Genomic DNA, 13,620 nt, shown 5'->3' on the forward strand with positions numbered 1-13,620 from the left:
AGTCTATTTTTCACCATAAAGTTCTGCATACACTTTGTATTTCTCCATATAACACATCTGAATTGTTTTTATCGAAAAAACCCTTAACACTTTACATTATTTATCATTGAGTAAAATGGATGGTCCAGGAAGACAAACTCCCTACAGCTTTGAACATTCTCTAACACACTATTAAGTGCTGTCTGGGGTACCAGTCCTCAGAATGAAGGCCTAGTCTGTTTCATGGAAAATTTTTTGATAAAGCAGGCTGAACTAATCATTAAATGTTTGCAGTTATGAACAGCGCTGCAAAGCAAGTGTCCATCAACAGGCAACAGGTAAAATTTTCATCATGCTACATCTAGACAGTGAATATCACTCAACTGATTAAAAGGATAAACAAAATCCATTGTATTTTCATTCAAAGCTGCCCACGATGTAGTGTTAAGGGAAAAAGTCACAGAATGATGTTATAGTGTGATCCCATTAACATATTTGTAAAAAGCATTTGAAATGCCCTGTGTAAACTTGAGTCTGGGAAATTTCACTTTCCATGGGAATGCAGTGTTTGTTTTCTTTGTACCAAGTATGGATTACTGCAAGTCTATAACTAATATAATCCTATTTTGAAAAAAAAGTTTTGCACAGATTGCACCTGTGGAAAACTTTACAGATAGAAACAAGCCCTGTTTATTCTGTTTTTTTAGTTGCAGATTTGTATAATCTTAATACTAGAAGGAAAAATAGACTCTAGTGTTCTGCACAAATTATGAATTCTTTCTGTAGTACTCCTGATGAATGGTTACAAGGACTCATTTAAAATAATTCCATCTGATGCCTTGGTACAATTTACGGTAGAACACTTAGCACATGTAGAAGAGGACCAAAAAGAAAACAGAAAAATCTTCCACATTCCCACAATCCAGAGACAACCCAGAGGTTCTTTCTCAAATTGAGCTGAATCTGGGATCTTCCTCCCAATGGCTCCGGTTCTTTGTTCTAAAGATGCATTTCTAAGAATACATCTGCTCCCACTTCTAGGTGACAGCCTCTGAACCATAAAGGCAGTTTTTATATTTCTCTTTAGTTTTCCCTAGGTTAAGCAGGACTGTTACCTTCAAATATTCCTCAAAGCACAGTTTCCTCCGGGGACTTAGAAATTTGCCATTGCTCATCTTAAACATCTCTCCCAAATGATTGCGACCTTCTAAGTAAGGTTTGGCTATCATGGAGAACAATGATTATTACTCTACATCTGGGGATCTAACTCAAAATGGAAAATTTCTTGGAAGTCTAATATTTCACCACAAAACTTCACATGCATGTTGTATTAGTCTGTATGTTGTATCTGTATTTTTGATTAAAAATTAATATTTTAAATTACTTATCAAGTAACATGGATGGTTTAGAAGGCCACACTGTGTCTGCAGCTCTGAATACTCCCTAACAAACTGCCATGATGCCATCCTAAATGGTGTGTTTTCAGAAGCAGTTGCCACAGAATTTTGGCTATGTTGTTGTTAAAATGAAGTTCTCTAAGTACACATGTCATTCTCTTAATCATCTAGTCATTCAATAAACATTTATTCTCTACTGTATGTGATGCACGTGGATACCATGAGAATCTGACAATCCCAATTCCTTCCTTCACAGAAGTCACTGTCAAGAGAGGGATACAGACAAGCAAATAGGTAATTAAGTCCAAGGTAGTTTGAGAGTGTGTGACACTCTGGAGGGCTGAAGGATCTAATTGAGGGTCACCTAACAGGTTCTAGGGGCTCAGAGGAGGCTTCCTGGAGGAAGTGGTACCTAAGTACAGATTTGAAGGACCAGTAAGAATTAGCCAGATCATTAGGGAGGACATGGGAGGGGTGTTCAAGGGTGTTCTAGGTATGGAACAGCATGAGCACAATCCCAGGGGCAAAAGAAAGCATGGCATATTCAAGGAACTGGAAGAAGCTGAGTATAACAGAGTGGAGTTTGAGGTGTAGAGTTTGGTGAGGTTTGCTGTTTGAGAGGATAGCTGGGATCAGGAGACCTCGAAAACTCGGTAATGAGTTTAGACTTTGTTATAAAGGACAAGAGAATCCACTAAGAATTTTAAGCCAGGGAAAAGATTGGAGGTGGTCCACTGGACTGGAGGCAAGAGGCAAGGAGGCCAGCCTCAGGCACTGATTTATTTGGATTTCTTGAGCTTCAGTGTTCTCGTATGAAATGAGGACAATAGCCCATATCTCAAGGATTGTTATGGGCTTTGTGTAAGGTATTAGAAATGAAGAAGCTATGATCAGTGTTTGGCATATGTTAGGAGCACAATAATATCTCTTGGCCCCTCATGAGTCTATGATGTTCTATTTTTATTGTCTGATTTATTTTATAACATGTTGATAATTGATGTTGAATTACTCAATGATTCTTTAACTGTGGTTAAAGGCTCATACATCCACATATCCATTCAGTGAATGACCATGCCTATCAGCAAAAGGGCAAATCAGTGTTCTTATACAAGTTATTGAAAGCGACAACGTTGCACATTTTTCTTAGTCTTTTATCCTGTAAACTAAGCAAATGTGTTACTTTCTCAAATTTAATATTCTCTTCAGATTTCATATATCTTATTTTTAAAATTGCTCAATTATTGCTAACATATCAAGCTATATCTTTGGTAGAATGGAGAAGAAGGGAGAAAGAGAAGAATTTGGGGTGTGGGGAGGGGAGGTGGAGGGAAAGGCAACCACAAATGAAGAACAACACTTTTTTTAGCTTATCCAATGTAAGATAAAACTTTCCTTTGGACCATGGAAGACCTTGTGACAATCAAAAATAAAAAGTGATGTAACACACTAACCTATTGATAGTTGAAATTTTATTACCAGTATGCATATTTGAAATGTACATTTTAAATGAAGTCATCCTTGGAAACGTGATTTTCCCCAGAGCTGTACAAGAAGATTTATATTTTTTCTCATTATTTTACCAAGTAGGTTTGCTGAGCAAAACTGTGCAATAGAAACTATTATTTTTGAGTATTACTTTAAAAAATAATCTGACTAGGGTATAGAGTCTGAAATCCAATGGCAGAATATTCTAACCAGCCTGGGATTCTTTATAAGGGACCCTGGGCCATAGTTGACTATAAAGGGTCATATCAAGATGGCAAAAAGCAGAATGAATTCTGTCAACTACCAGTGGGGAAGTGGGGAAGACAACATAGAAACAAAATTCTGAGATCTTTCTTTCCCATTAATAGGCAAATTATTTAATAGAAGGCTAGGGATTTAGCAGAAACCACCTGGCCCTTAAAAACAGACTGATGTACAGAGAAACCCATTATATTCTGTGTAGCTATAAGGGTAGTGATTGTGATTCAAGAGTTGACATTTATTTTATTTTTCACATTCCATGGGCAGAATTAGTACCATATGGCAATGAACCACTGGGAGGTTAAAAATCACAAGATGATACATTTCTGCTTTAAAAAATGTAAAGTAGATCAAAATGCTTTGGGCTTCTCTTTGTTTTTATCATATCCCACCTTCCTTTTTCCTTTTCTTTCCCTGGGAAGTTTACCATGCAGTATTAATCACCTAGAAGACATTTAATAATAATAAATTGGTGATGATAAATATACACACATGTAAGATACAAGCTTGAGGTTGCTAGTGGAAGAAAGCTGTCATGGAAAATACTTCTTTTTAAGGAATTACCTACTTTTTTCTCATTCTTTCAAAAATTAACTAAGGAAAACCAAGCATTCTCTTTGGACTTTAACTAGTATTTTTTTTATCATTTGATTAAAAAGTAATATTTCTCCTTTAAGTTGTCCCAAATATCTTCTCTATCACTTAGTGCTCAAGTTATACTGTTAGAGCTTTATTTCTTTAGCTAAAGATTAGATGCTTATTAAAATACAAATATCCCCATGAGAAGGGTAGCTATTAGTCTTTTGCACCCTACTGGAACTTAAGGATCTGATGTAGAAAAGGAAATCGAGTACCCCAAATTATTAGGTACACCACCGCAGAAGGAGAAAGATCTGAGTAAAAAAGTGGCAGAAGAGGGAGGCTACAGCAGATAGAGATAAGCTGCTACCCCAGTGGTTTGGCCAAGCTCAGCTGCAGGTGCAGATGGTTCCAGGAAAGGTTCTTTTATCTCCATGGTGTGACTATTTGTAGGCAACAATTCTAGAGGATTTGCATTTAAGTCCTGGAGGGGTCTTCTAGGCAGCAATCAATGGGAAAGCTTTTTCTGGCTGGCCCCAAGCTGACCCAGTAGGTGGTCATAGGCATTCCAGAAAAGTCACAATTCCTTCTTTGAAGGGATTTATGTAGAAGCAGTAAGGAACACAAATAGCAGTAGCAAGAGAAAAAAAAAAACTGAACTTGTAGTTGAGGCATAATGTTTACACTTTATAAATGTAACTTTGATACAGAACTAAAGAGCTTTTTGCAATTAGTATAGAAGCTGAAAACAAGAAGTGACTAGGAGAATCCAGGCTAAAACCTGGGCAGAGACATTATCAAGCCAGCCCAAGCTAAAGAGTTCCCTAATACCTATAGGGGTGGGCCCCAGAGTTGACAGTCCAAGCACGTTTTAGTTATACGTGAATATTCATAATGATACCCAACGTTTATAGAGCACTGTAGCAAGTACTATATCAAGTTTCTCTCAGTTAATTTTAATAACAAGTTGGGTATTAAAATTATCCCTATTTTACAAATGAGGACCTTGGGAATTAGAGTTTAGCACTTTACCCCAAATTTCAGAGATAAGCAATTGTATTTGTTTGCTAGTATTTGTAAGCCACTGACTGGGTGGTTTAAATGACAAAAGTTTATTTGCTTACAGTCTTGGAGGCTAGGAGTCCAAGATCAAGGTGTGGGCAGGGTGGGTTTTTCTGAGGTCTCTGTCCTTTGCTTGCAGTTGGCCATTGTTTCCCTGTGTCCTTACATGGTCTTCCCTCTGTGAATGTCTGTGTCCTAAACTCTTCTTATGAGGATACTTTATGGTGAGTCGTAATCCCACCCTGATAACCTCATTTTACCTTCATCATCATTTTAAAGACCTTATCTCTATGTACCATCCCATTCTGAGAAGTACTGGGCCTAGGACTTCAACACATGAATTGGGGGGCAGGGGAGACACAATTCGGCCCATAACAGAAATTCTTTTTAATTTTTTATGTAGATATAGATTTACTATAAATAAAATGATTGAGTTACAATAGTAAACTAATATATCAGCCAATAAAACACAAACCATTTCTTGTATTGTACCTCAATACAAGAAATTTGTCACAAGGAAGTGGTTCCTTGGGTGATGGCAGAGTTGAGAAGCCCAGCAGAGACAACCTAGAGATGAACTGACTCAGGAAGGTGCTTGTTCCCCTGGGGCTGGTGGGACAGGAAGAAGGAGGCAGTGTCACTGGAGCATCTTGGGATCTGGGGCCACTGGGTGGATCTGCATTGCTGTGGGCCTGCCCCACAGAAGCTGGGGCTACAGAGGGTGTGGCAAGAGAGGCAGCCATAGAGGAAATGGGCGCTACAGAGATGCCACCAGGAACAGAGAGGACAAGTAACACTGCAACCTCTCTCTGCCAGTGCCCGCCTCTGGCTGAACTTCTCCCCACACTGGAGGGCCCAAGCATGCCAGAAATGTTCCTTAGTTCCCTGTGAGAAGGAGCAGAGCAGGGGACAGGCAAGGGATGGCTCTGAGAGCAAACAGTCAAAGACCAACACAGCTAACTACATAGAGCTTAGTTTACAAGTTGAACCTGGTGTTTCTCGGCTAGTGGTTTGTGGACCTTATAAAGTCACCAGTTAAATTCCTTTAAGAATTGTGGAACAGTAATAGCTGAGTTGTTTGGACCTGGTTTAAAGCCAGGATGTGGGTGCTTGCTTGTATCAACCAGAAAAAGGCCACTACTTTGTACTGTTGGACTTTGTTTCCTTCACAGTTTTGTTTGGGTGTGCTTAGCCCATGAGATTGTTTTCTAAGTGAGAAAATGCCTGTAAGCAGCTTTGAGACTGTAAAAATATGACTTACCTGACAGTTGCTTGGTTCACTTGCTACTCGTCTTTTGCATATTTTCTCCTCTCAGCTGCAGTTCTTGGAGGAGGAACATTTTTTTGCAGAAATCTGTACCTCCCAGCAGCATCAGGACTGATCATAAAGTATATGTGGAGCCTTCCGTGGAGAGGGGACAAGGAGAAAGGGGGTACACGTTTCATGTGGCTCGAATCCTCTGCAGCGATTAGCAGAAGAGAGGCACGGGATGTCAGACATGTTAACAGAATCATTTAGAATGACTTGTTTTCTATGCAGGGACTTTTTCGAGACCTGGGCTGTTTTTGCCTGCTTAATGTGCTCTGCATTTTCTGCAGTCAGACCCCACTGCATGGTTAATGACACAAGTTCCAGGAAGCTTGGGGATTGTGCCAGTAGACACCAGAGACACCAACCTTGTCAAAGCAGAAAAAGATGACATACTTACAGTGCTGCGAGACACTTAGTGCCTAAGCCCCTAAAGCAACTGGGAAGCGGGAGATTTGATGCAGACACACTAATCACACAGCCGGATTTCTCTGAAGGTGCATCTAGCAATTCTCTCTCCTAAAAATGCAGATCCACAGGGGACTAATTCCAAGTAAGTTAATAAAACAACAGGTAAAAGTGGTGATTATCCTGGGAGGGGGCAAGCAAGTAGCTGTGTGCACAGTGAGGCACACACTGTCACCTCTCATGCCAACTCTCCTGAGCATAACAGGTATATCAGAGGCATGGCTGATGGACCATGTCAAAGGTTAGTAATTAAGTTAGTAAGGTATGCTAGTAAGTATAATTCAGCTGTTGGGTTGCTGCCACACCCACTGAGCAATGTTGTACTCATGGGATCTATATGTATGACCTAGAAAATACGCTCATTTAGAACAGGTGACTTAGCCTTCACATTGCGGCTCTTTGCTTATTGGCAGGCCAAGGCTGGCCAGGTGCTCAGTCTCCATCTGCCAGGCTCCCCCGTTAGCTCTTGCTGTCATCACTGACGCTAAGCTACATGTTGGCAGGGGCTGTGTCTATGCTTCTAGGTGTTTTATCCCCAGCATACAGCACAGTGTCTGGCACATGGTGGTATGAATTAATCTCTAGGATGGCCTTTGAGTTTGCAAATACGATGTTTGAAGTGTTTTGCCATCAGTTTCAATAAATACTATTGTTGAAGTTATTTTTTTCTTTCTTAGCAAATGAAATCATAATGTGAATAATCAGCTTCACTGAATCTATTCTCAAATTCTGTGTCAGATATTTGTGAGGAGGGGGAATTGAATTGTAAATTATAAACAGAGATTTGGGTAAGAGGCTTTAAGTTTAGAGTGTCCCAGGGCTCTGTGGAGACCACTGTGCTGTAGTCTTCAGTTTAGGATGCCTGAGAGTGGTTGATATTTAAAATAGTTTTCAAGCCTGGCTGCTCTTTGGAATCACCATGGAGGTTTGAAAACTTCAGATGCATTAGTCTCAGGATTCTGAAGGAGTTGGTCTGGAGTGCAGCTTGGGCATTGGAATGTTTTAATCTTCCCAGATGACTCCTTTGTGCAGCCAAGGTTGAGAACCAAAGCAAGACTCTTCTCTTATGCAGATGCGGATACTTGAAGTTACTGATGATGAGAACCAAGCGACCCATCTCTTTATTTTCATCTCTTAAATTACCAGCAAAGGGAGGCAACGTTTTATTCTTCATGAAGTCAGTGCAGTTTTTCATAAACACCAAGTTTGGCAGGCTCATGACATAGAATCACACTGCCTGCTTTCCTTTTCTCTTTATAATGGACACCTCCCACTTTATGCTTTGGGGTTCTTTGCACACCTTCCCCCCTTAGCCCTAGCCCTCCACTAACTTCAGGGCAGACTATAATTCCCTATGCATCCTCATACTTGTGGGCTCCCAAGAGCATTCGGTTTTGAGGAGTGTCCTAGTAATCACTGTGAAGAAACTGGTATGAGCAATGCAAATGTAGGGAAGTTTACAAGGTTCTAGAGGTTTCTAGAAATCTCAGTAGTGATGGTCCCTGTTCTATGGCTCATGTTCCTCTCCTCTGAGTTGGTGACAGGAAGCTGGGGCCCACCAAATCTCTTTCCTGACTTTCAATATCTTTTTCTCTTAGATGAAGAACACACCAAGATTCAGCAACCCCCAAACCAGTCTCCTCTGGCCACTGACTCATCTGGGAAGGTTAGCTGGTGGATCTGGTCCTAAGTGAGCTATCTGGCTTGTCTGCAACTCTCCAGCTTAGGACACGAATAGCCACTTCACTGCATTTTATTGTGTTAGCCTAGGCACCTAACCTCTTTTAAAATATTATCTCTAGGAAAAATGTGTTTCAAATTGTAAACAACTCACATACAAATAAACTTTTGCAAGCTCAACCTGTTTGTAAGTTAGAGTCAGTTGATACTCAGAATGCTGTAAATATTACTCAAAGGAAAGAACTTGCAGCGTGAATTAGTCCATTATTTCAGCCTTAAGTGATAAGTAATATTAGCAATAAGAACAAGGTGCTGAAAAGTATCGGAAGGTCTATTGTGAGGTAATTTGTGGTGTTATTCTGTGATAACATAAGCTATTGCTTACTATCCAGGTAATTGCCAAGGACTGAGGAGGTGCCTGGTCCTCAGAGTTAGCATGCGTTTGGAATAACAATAGTTTACGGGAATAGAGTTATTACCGTGAATCAAAAACATACTAAAGAAAATTTAATCCTACAATGACTGCATGATTTCGTTTCTACTGTGACTCACATTTTACAGATGGGTAAGCTGAGACACAGAGAAGTTAAATAATTCTCCTACAGCATCAAGCTCTCAAATGTCTAAGTTCTGGTTTTCACTGGGCAATGTGACTTCGAAGTCAGCACACTTGACCATGAGCAGGCCACGAGAGTCAATGAAGGACATCATCTGAGTAATATGTTGCCCCTACAGATGGAAAAAGGACACTGCTGGGCCATGGCAGTTCCTTGTGATGATACTAGCAGAGGGAGAGGAGTCTCTTGTGTGCGTGTGTTTGTGTGTACGCACACATGCGTGTGCTTGGACATTTGGCACATTTAAATTTAAGCATACTGAAGGCCCAGACTTCGAATGTTTTGCTTGCTTGATGTCTCCCACAAAAGTCTTGCTCGAGCCCGAGAGTCATACTAGATAAGTCCCCCTAGAGTGTAGACCTCATGGTCTTGAGAACAACAGATTTCAACTGATTTTTTCTATTTTGGTCTTCATAAGATGCCGTGAACCTTGCCTTTTATGAATCTCCAAAATCAACTCTAACACTTACTTTCCCTTCTGAGAAGAACATCCTTTTTAGGAAAAGATGATCAGAACTTTAACATTAAAAAATTATATTTTGGAAATATTAGCAATTTTTTTCCCAAATAAATTCAAATAAATACTTTTATATCTCTGAGTAATGAATCCCAGTTCTTAATTTTTGGGGGGTAGCTTTTATTCTTTGTTAAGATTTAGCTATGCCTCTCTGAGGAAAAGGTTGCGCATTTCCATGGCCTCAGGGTAATAGGATAATCACTGGCCTATTAACATAAGTACCATAAACTGCTATAGGGTACTTCAAGAAGTCTGTGGAAAAATAGAATTAAAAGATAATATAGATCTTTTCATGAACTTTTTGAAGACCCCTCGTATAGTTTTTCCTGGAGATCCAGTAAAAAAGTACATGATGCACCACAGTGTGAATAAAATATGTTAGGGACCAAGGAGCCATGAGTTCAAATTTCCACACTTTAAAAAATTATAGGTCTGTGTTCCAGTCAAGATGGAGGAATAGACGGTTCCCAGTGTCACTCTGTCTGGCAAATCAACCAATTTACAACTATAAAAATGTAACATCAGCCAAGCTGGGGCCGCTGGATCTCAGGGGAAGAGGAGGAGAGATCTATAGAGTTCATGAAGGTGGAAGAAACCAAAATGAGAGAAAGAAAAAACTGCTCTGAGCGTTTTGGGCCATGGCCACTTTAAGGCTGGAGCACATGCAGCAGGAGCCGGCAGAAGCCGCAGCTGTGCCCTTCAGATGGAGTTACTTAGAGGCGGCAGGGGAGAAGAGGACTTTGGTGGCCCCCAGGAGAGAAAAGACCACTAATAGGGTTCCCATGAACCCACGCAGGAGCAAGGAGCCAAAACAACTGAAAAAAGGGAGCCACTCAGAGGTTGGTGAGTCATCACAAAGCACCGGCGCAGGGCCCGTCCCATGGGAAGTGTTTGGAGTGTGGGCAGTGGGGGAGACAGACCCATCAGGAGAACACTGGGACACAGCAAGGAGAGCCAATACACCCCCCAATCAGTGTAGGACCACTCAGAGGACACTGGTTGGGAATGCAGAATTGCATGGGGTGCAGTTTGATGAAAAAACTCACGCCCAGATCAGAATTTCTATACAACCCAGGTGCACCGAGTCTCTGGAGAGCCAGAAGTACGTATAAGGTCAACAATTAAACCCTGAGCTGCACAGGAAGCCTTCCCTAGGGAAACAGCAGCAAAGTAGCAATTTAGCTCAACAACACAGCTCAAGTAACCGGTTCCCATAGGAAGTTCCCCCGAATTAGAAGTAAGCAAAGGACAAAAAATTAGTTCTGGCTCAGGCACACCACAAATGCCTTGGGACCCACCAGGGGACATGAGGCATGGAGCCAGGGGTAGGACCCCCACCCACAACCACTCACATGCTGTGCCTTGGGACCCACCCAGGAACCCAGGGCTTGGAGAAGGGGACTGGACCCCACTCCCACATCCAGGAACACCACCAATGCCTTGGGGCCTGCACAGGGGCCTGGGGCTAGCAGCCAGGGACCTGAGGCATGGAGAAGGGGACTGGATCACCTCCCCACAACCAGGCACACTGCCAATGCCAAGGAGCATGCCAAAAACATCACCTCCATGTGGGTGGCCCACCACAGCCACCACAATAACCATGGCAGCCACGAAAGCGGCTAGATGCCACAACCACCATGCAGATGGTCTGCCAGCCACTGGAATGCATTGACACAAGGAGAGTCACCAGCAGAGATAAAGAAAAGAAAAGGATGTCTCTCTCTACAGAGCCCATTTCAGAGTGACAGAAGAAGCATCTGCGGGGACCTGATCACACCTATCAGCATTGGACAGATCATCTAGGCAACAAATCAACCATTATTCTTTCAGAAGGAGAGAAGAAAACTAGGGTAATTATAGGGGGGAGAGGGAGGGAGAGGGAGATGGGGAGATATTGGACAAGGGGCATAAAGAATAATTATGATTTGTAACAATATATATGCTAGTGATATTGATTTGATCAACATATCTCAATGTTGAACCTCAAAATATGTACAATCAATTTTTATTCAATAAAAATTAAAAAAAATTATAGGTCCACAATTTTAATACACAGTTCTATAATTCACAATCTCTGAAAACTGTAAGCATTTCCATAACTCCTTTGGTGGCAAACTTGACCTGAACTACATGATGTTATTTGTGGTCCTTGAAACCATGTTTTGTGTGGCTATACATGCACTTTGCTGCAGAAATTTTAACGTGCTTGATTATTGGGTGGTGCCTAGGTCCTGCTGTGGATGTCATATAATATACAGTATATAAAGAGTATTAACTTTTAAAAATGGAAACATTTTAAATTCCAAAATATTCTAAAATCTGAAATCAGGTTCCAAGGATTTCAGATAAAAAATTGCAGGCATTTAAAAAAGGGAGCATTTGACTGGAATATAACTTCAGCAAAATATATCACTTAACCTGCTTTTGAAAATTTATTCATTCACTCCCTGATTCATTTTATTACCACATATTTATTCAGTATTAATGCTGGGGATATAATTACGATTAAAACCAGAAACAGTCTAATGGGGAAGACAAAACATTAAATTGCCATCTAAACGAACATCTACAAACTAAGTTAACACTCTAAAGGTTTTTTGATTTCACCCAGACTACAAAATACATGTTTTAAAAAAACTTTTAAACTGATGTGTCCTGATATCAAGTCACCATGGCAGTAGAGCTAAAAGATTCAATGCTTCTGTGTAAATGCATGTGCAACAAGGGCATGCTTGGAAGCTCAGAACATGAAAGCACGAGGTAGTTAATGAAAAAGCCATTGTTCAAAAGAAAGAGGGCATTTGTTTGAAAGAAAATATATGGAATTCTTCCTGGAATGGTTGAAATTTGGAGTTTATGTTTATTTAAATGTCTAATTGAGAGAGAAGGAGAGACACACACACAGAGAGAGAGAGAGAGAGAGAGAGAGAAAGAGAAAGAGAGAACTCAGGTAACACTTGCAACAGTCCTATAAAATAGATGCTATTCTTGTTGCCATTTTACAGATCTGATAACTGAGACAGAGACAGGTCATATGATTTAAAGTTGCATAACTAATAAGTGTCTGAGCCCTAAACTTAACACTATGCTGTCCCTAGATGCTAATTGTGCTTAAAAACATGGGGCACGAGTCAATGGGGGGGCTGAAGTGGAGACTGTGTTTTGGTGGAAAGAACTCTGGGTTTGTAGGCTAGAGAACAGGGTTCAAGTTCTGCTCTTCTTAGTTATGTGAGCCTTACCTGTAAAATAGGGATAATAATTATTGCTTCTCAGGGTGGCTGTTAAGCCTGAATATATAGCCACTAAATTGGCAAAATTTTAAGTCTGAAAATATTAAATGTTGATAAGGATGTAGAATAATGAGAGTGCTCCTTATACATTATTGGTGAAAGTATATTTGGTACAAGCTTGGAAAACAGTTTAGCATTAATTTGTTAAGCTGAATACATATGTACCCCATGACCCAGAAGTTCCACACCTAGAGAAACCTGTGCATTTTATACACCAGTATATATCTACAGGAGTGTTGTTTGTAGCATTATTTGCAATAGCCCAAACTGCAAACAAACCAAATGTCTGAAAACAGGAGAATGAATACATCAGTTGTGGAATATTCACACCATGGAACATAATAAAATAGTGAGAGTGAATGAACCTCAGCCGAGCACAACAATGTGGTTAAATTTTAAATCCCTTGTTGAGTGAAAAATCAAGTCCCAGGAGAATACATACAATGTGACACTGTTTTTAGAAAGGAAAGAAACAAGTAAATTAAAAAAATCTTGTTTAGAAATAAAGCCATGTGAGATTATTTTTGAATAGTAAGGGAATCATAAACTCAAAATTGAGAATGTAGCTCGTTCTGTGTGGGGTAGGGTATGTAGGTAGGTGTGTTTGGGGGAGCTTTAACGTTATTAATGGTGGTCTAGTTCCTATACTGGGTCAGAGATGTCACATCAAAAAATTTTTTTTGTTAATATAACCTTTTTGTAAGCATCAAATGTTACATAGCAGTCATTAAAATGCCCTATTTAATGCAAATGTAAATTTTTTGAAGAATTTCACTCCTTGCTTCCCCTATCCCCAGCCTCTTGTCCAGAAGTAGAAACATATAGTAGATGCCCAGGAAAAATTTATCAGATAATTAATAATAGTGGCCGAAGCAGAAAATAAACTGATATAATATTCATGAAGTATTTTGCAAATGAATTTGCTATATAGGCAATAGGTATAGTATTATTAAAAGAGAAAATTTAACATAATATT

The sequence above is a fragment of the Cynocephalus volans genome, chromosome 1 (genome assembly GCF_027409185.1).
Source record: "Cynocephalus volans isolate mCynVol1 chromosome 1, mCynVol1.pri, whole genome shotgun sequence".
In the NCBI taxonomy this organism is placed as follows: domain Eukaryota; kingdom Metazoa; phylum Chordata; class Mammalia; order Dermoptera; family Cynocephalidae; genus Cynocephalus; species Cynocephalus volans.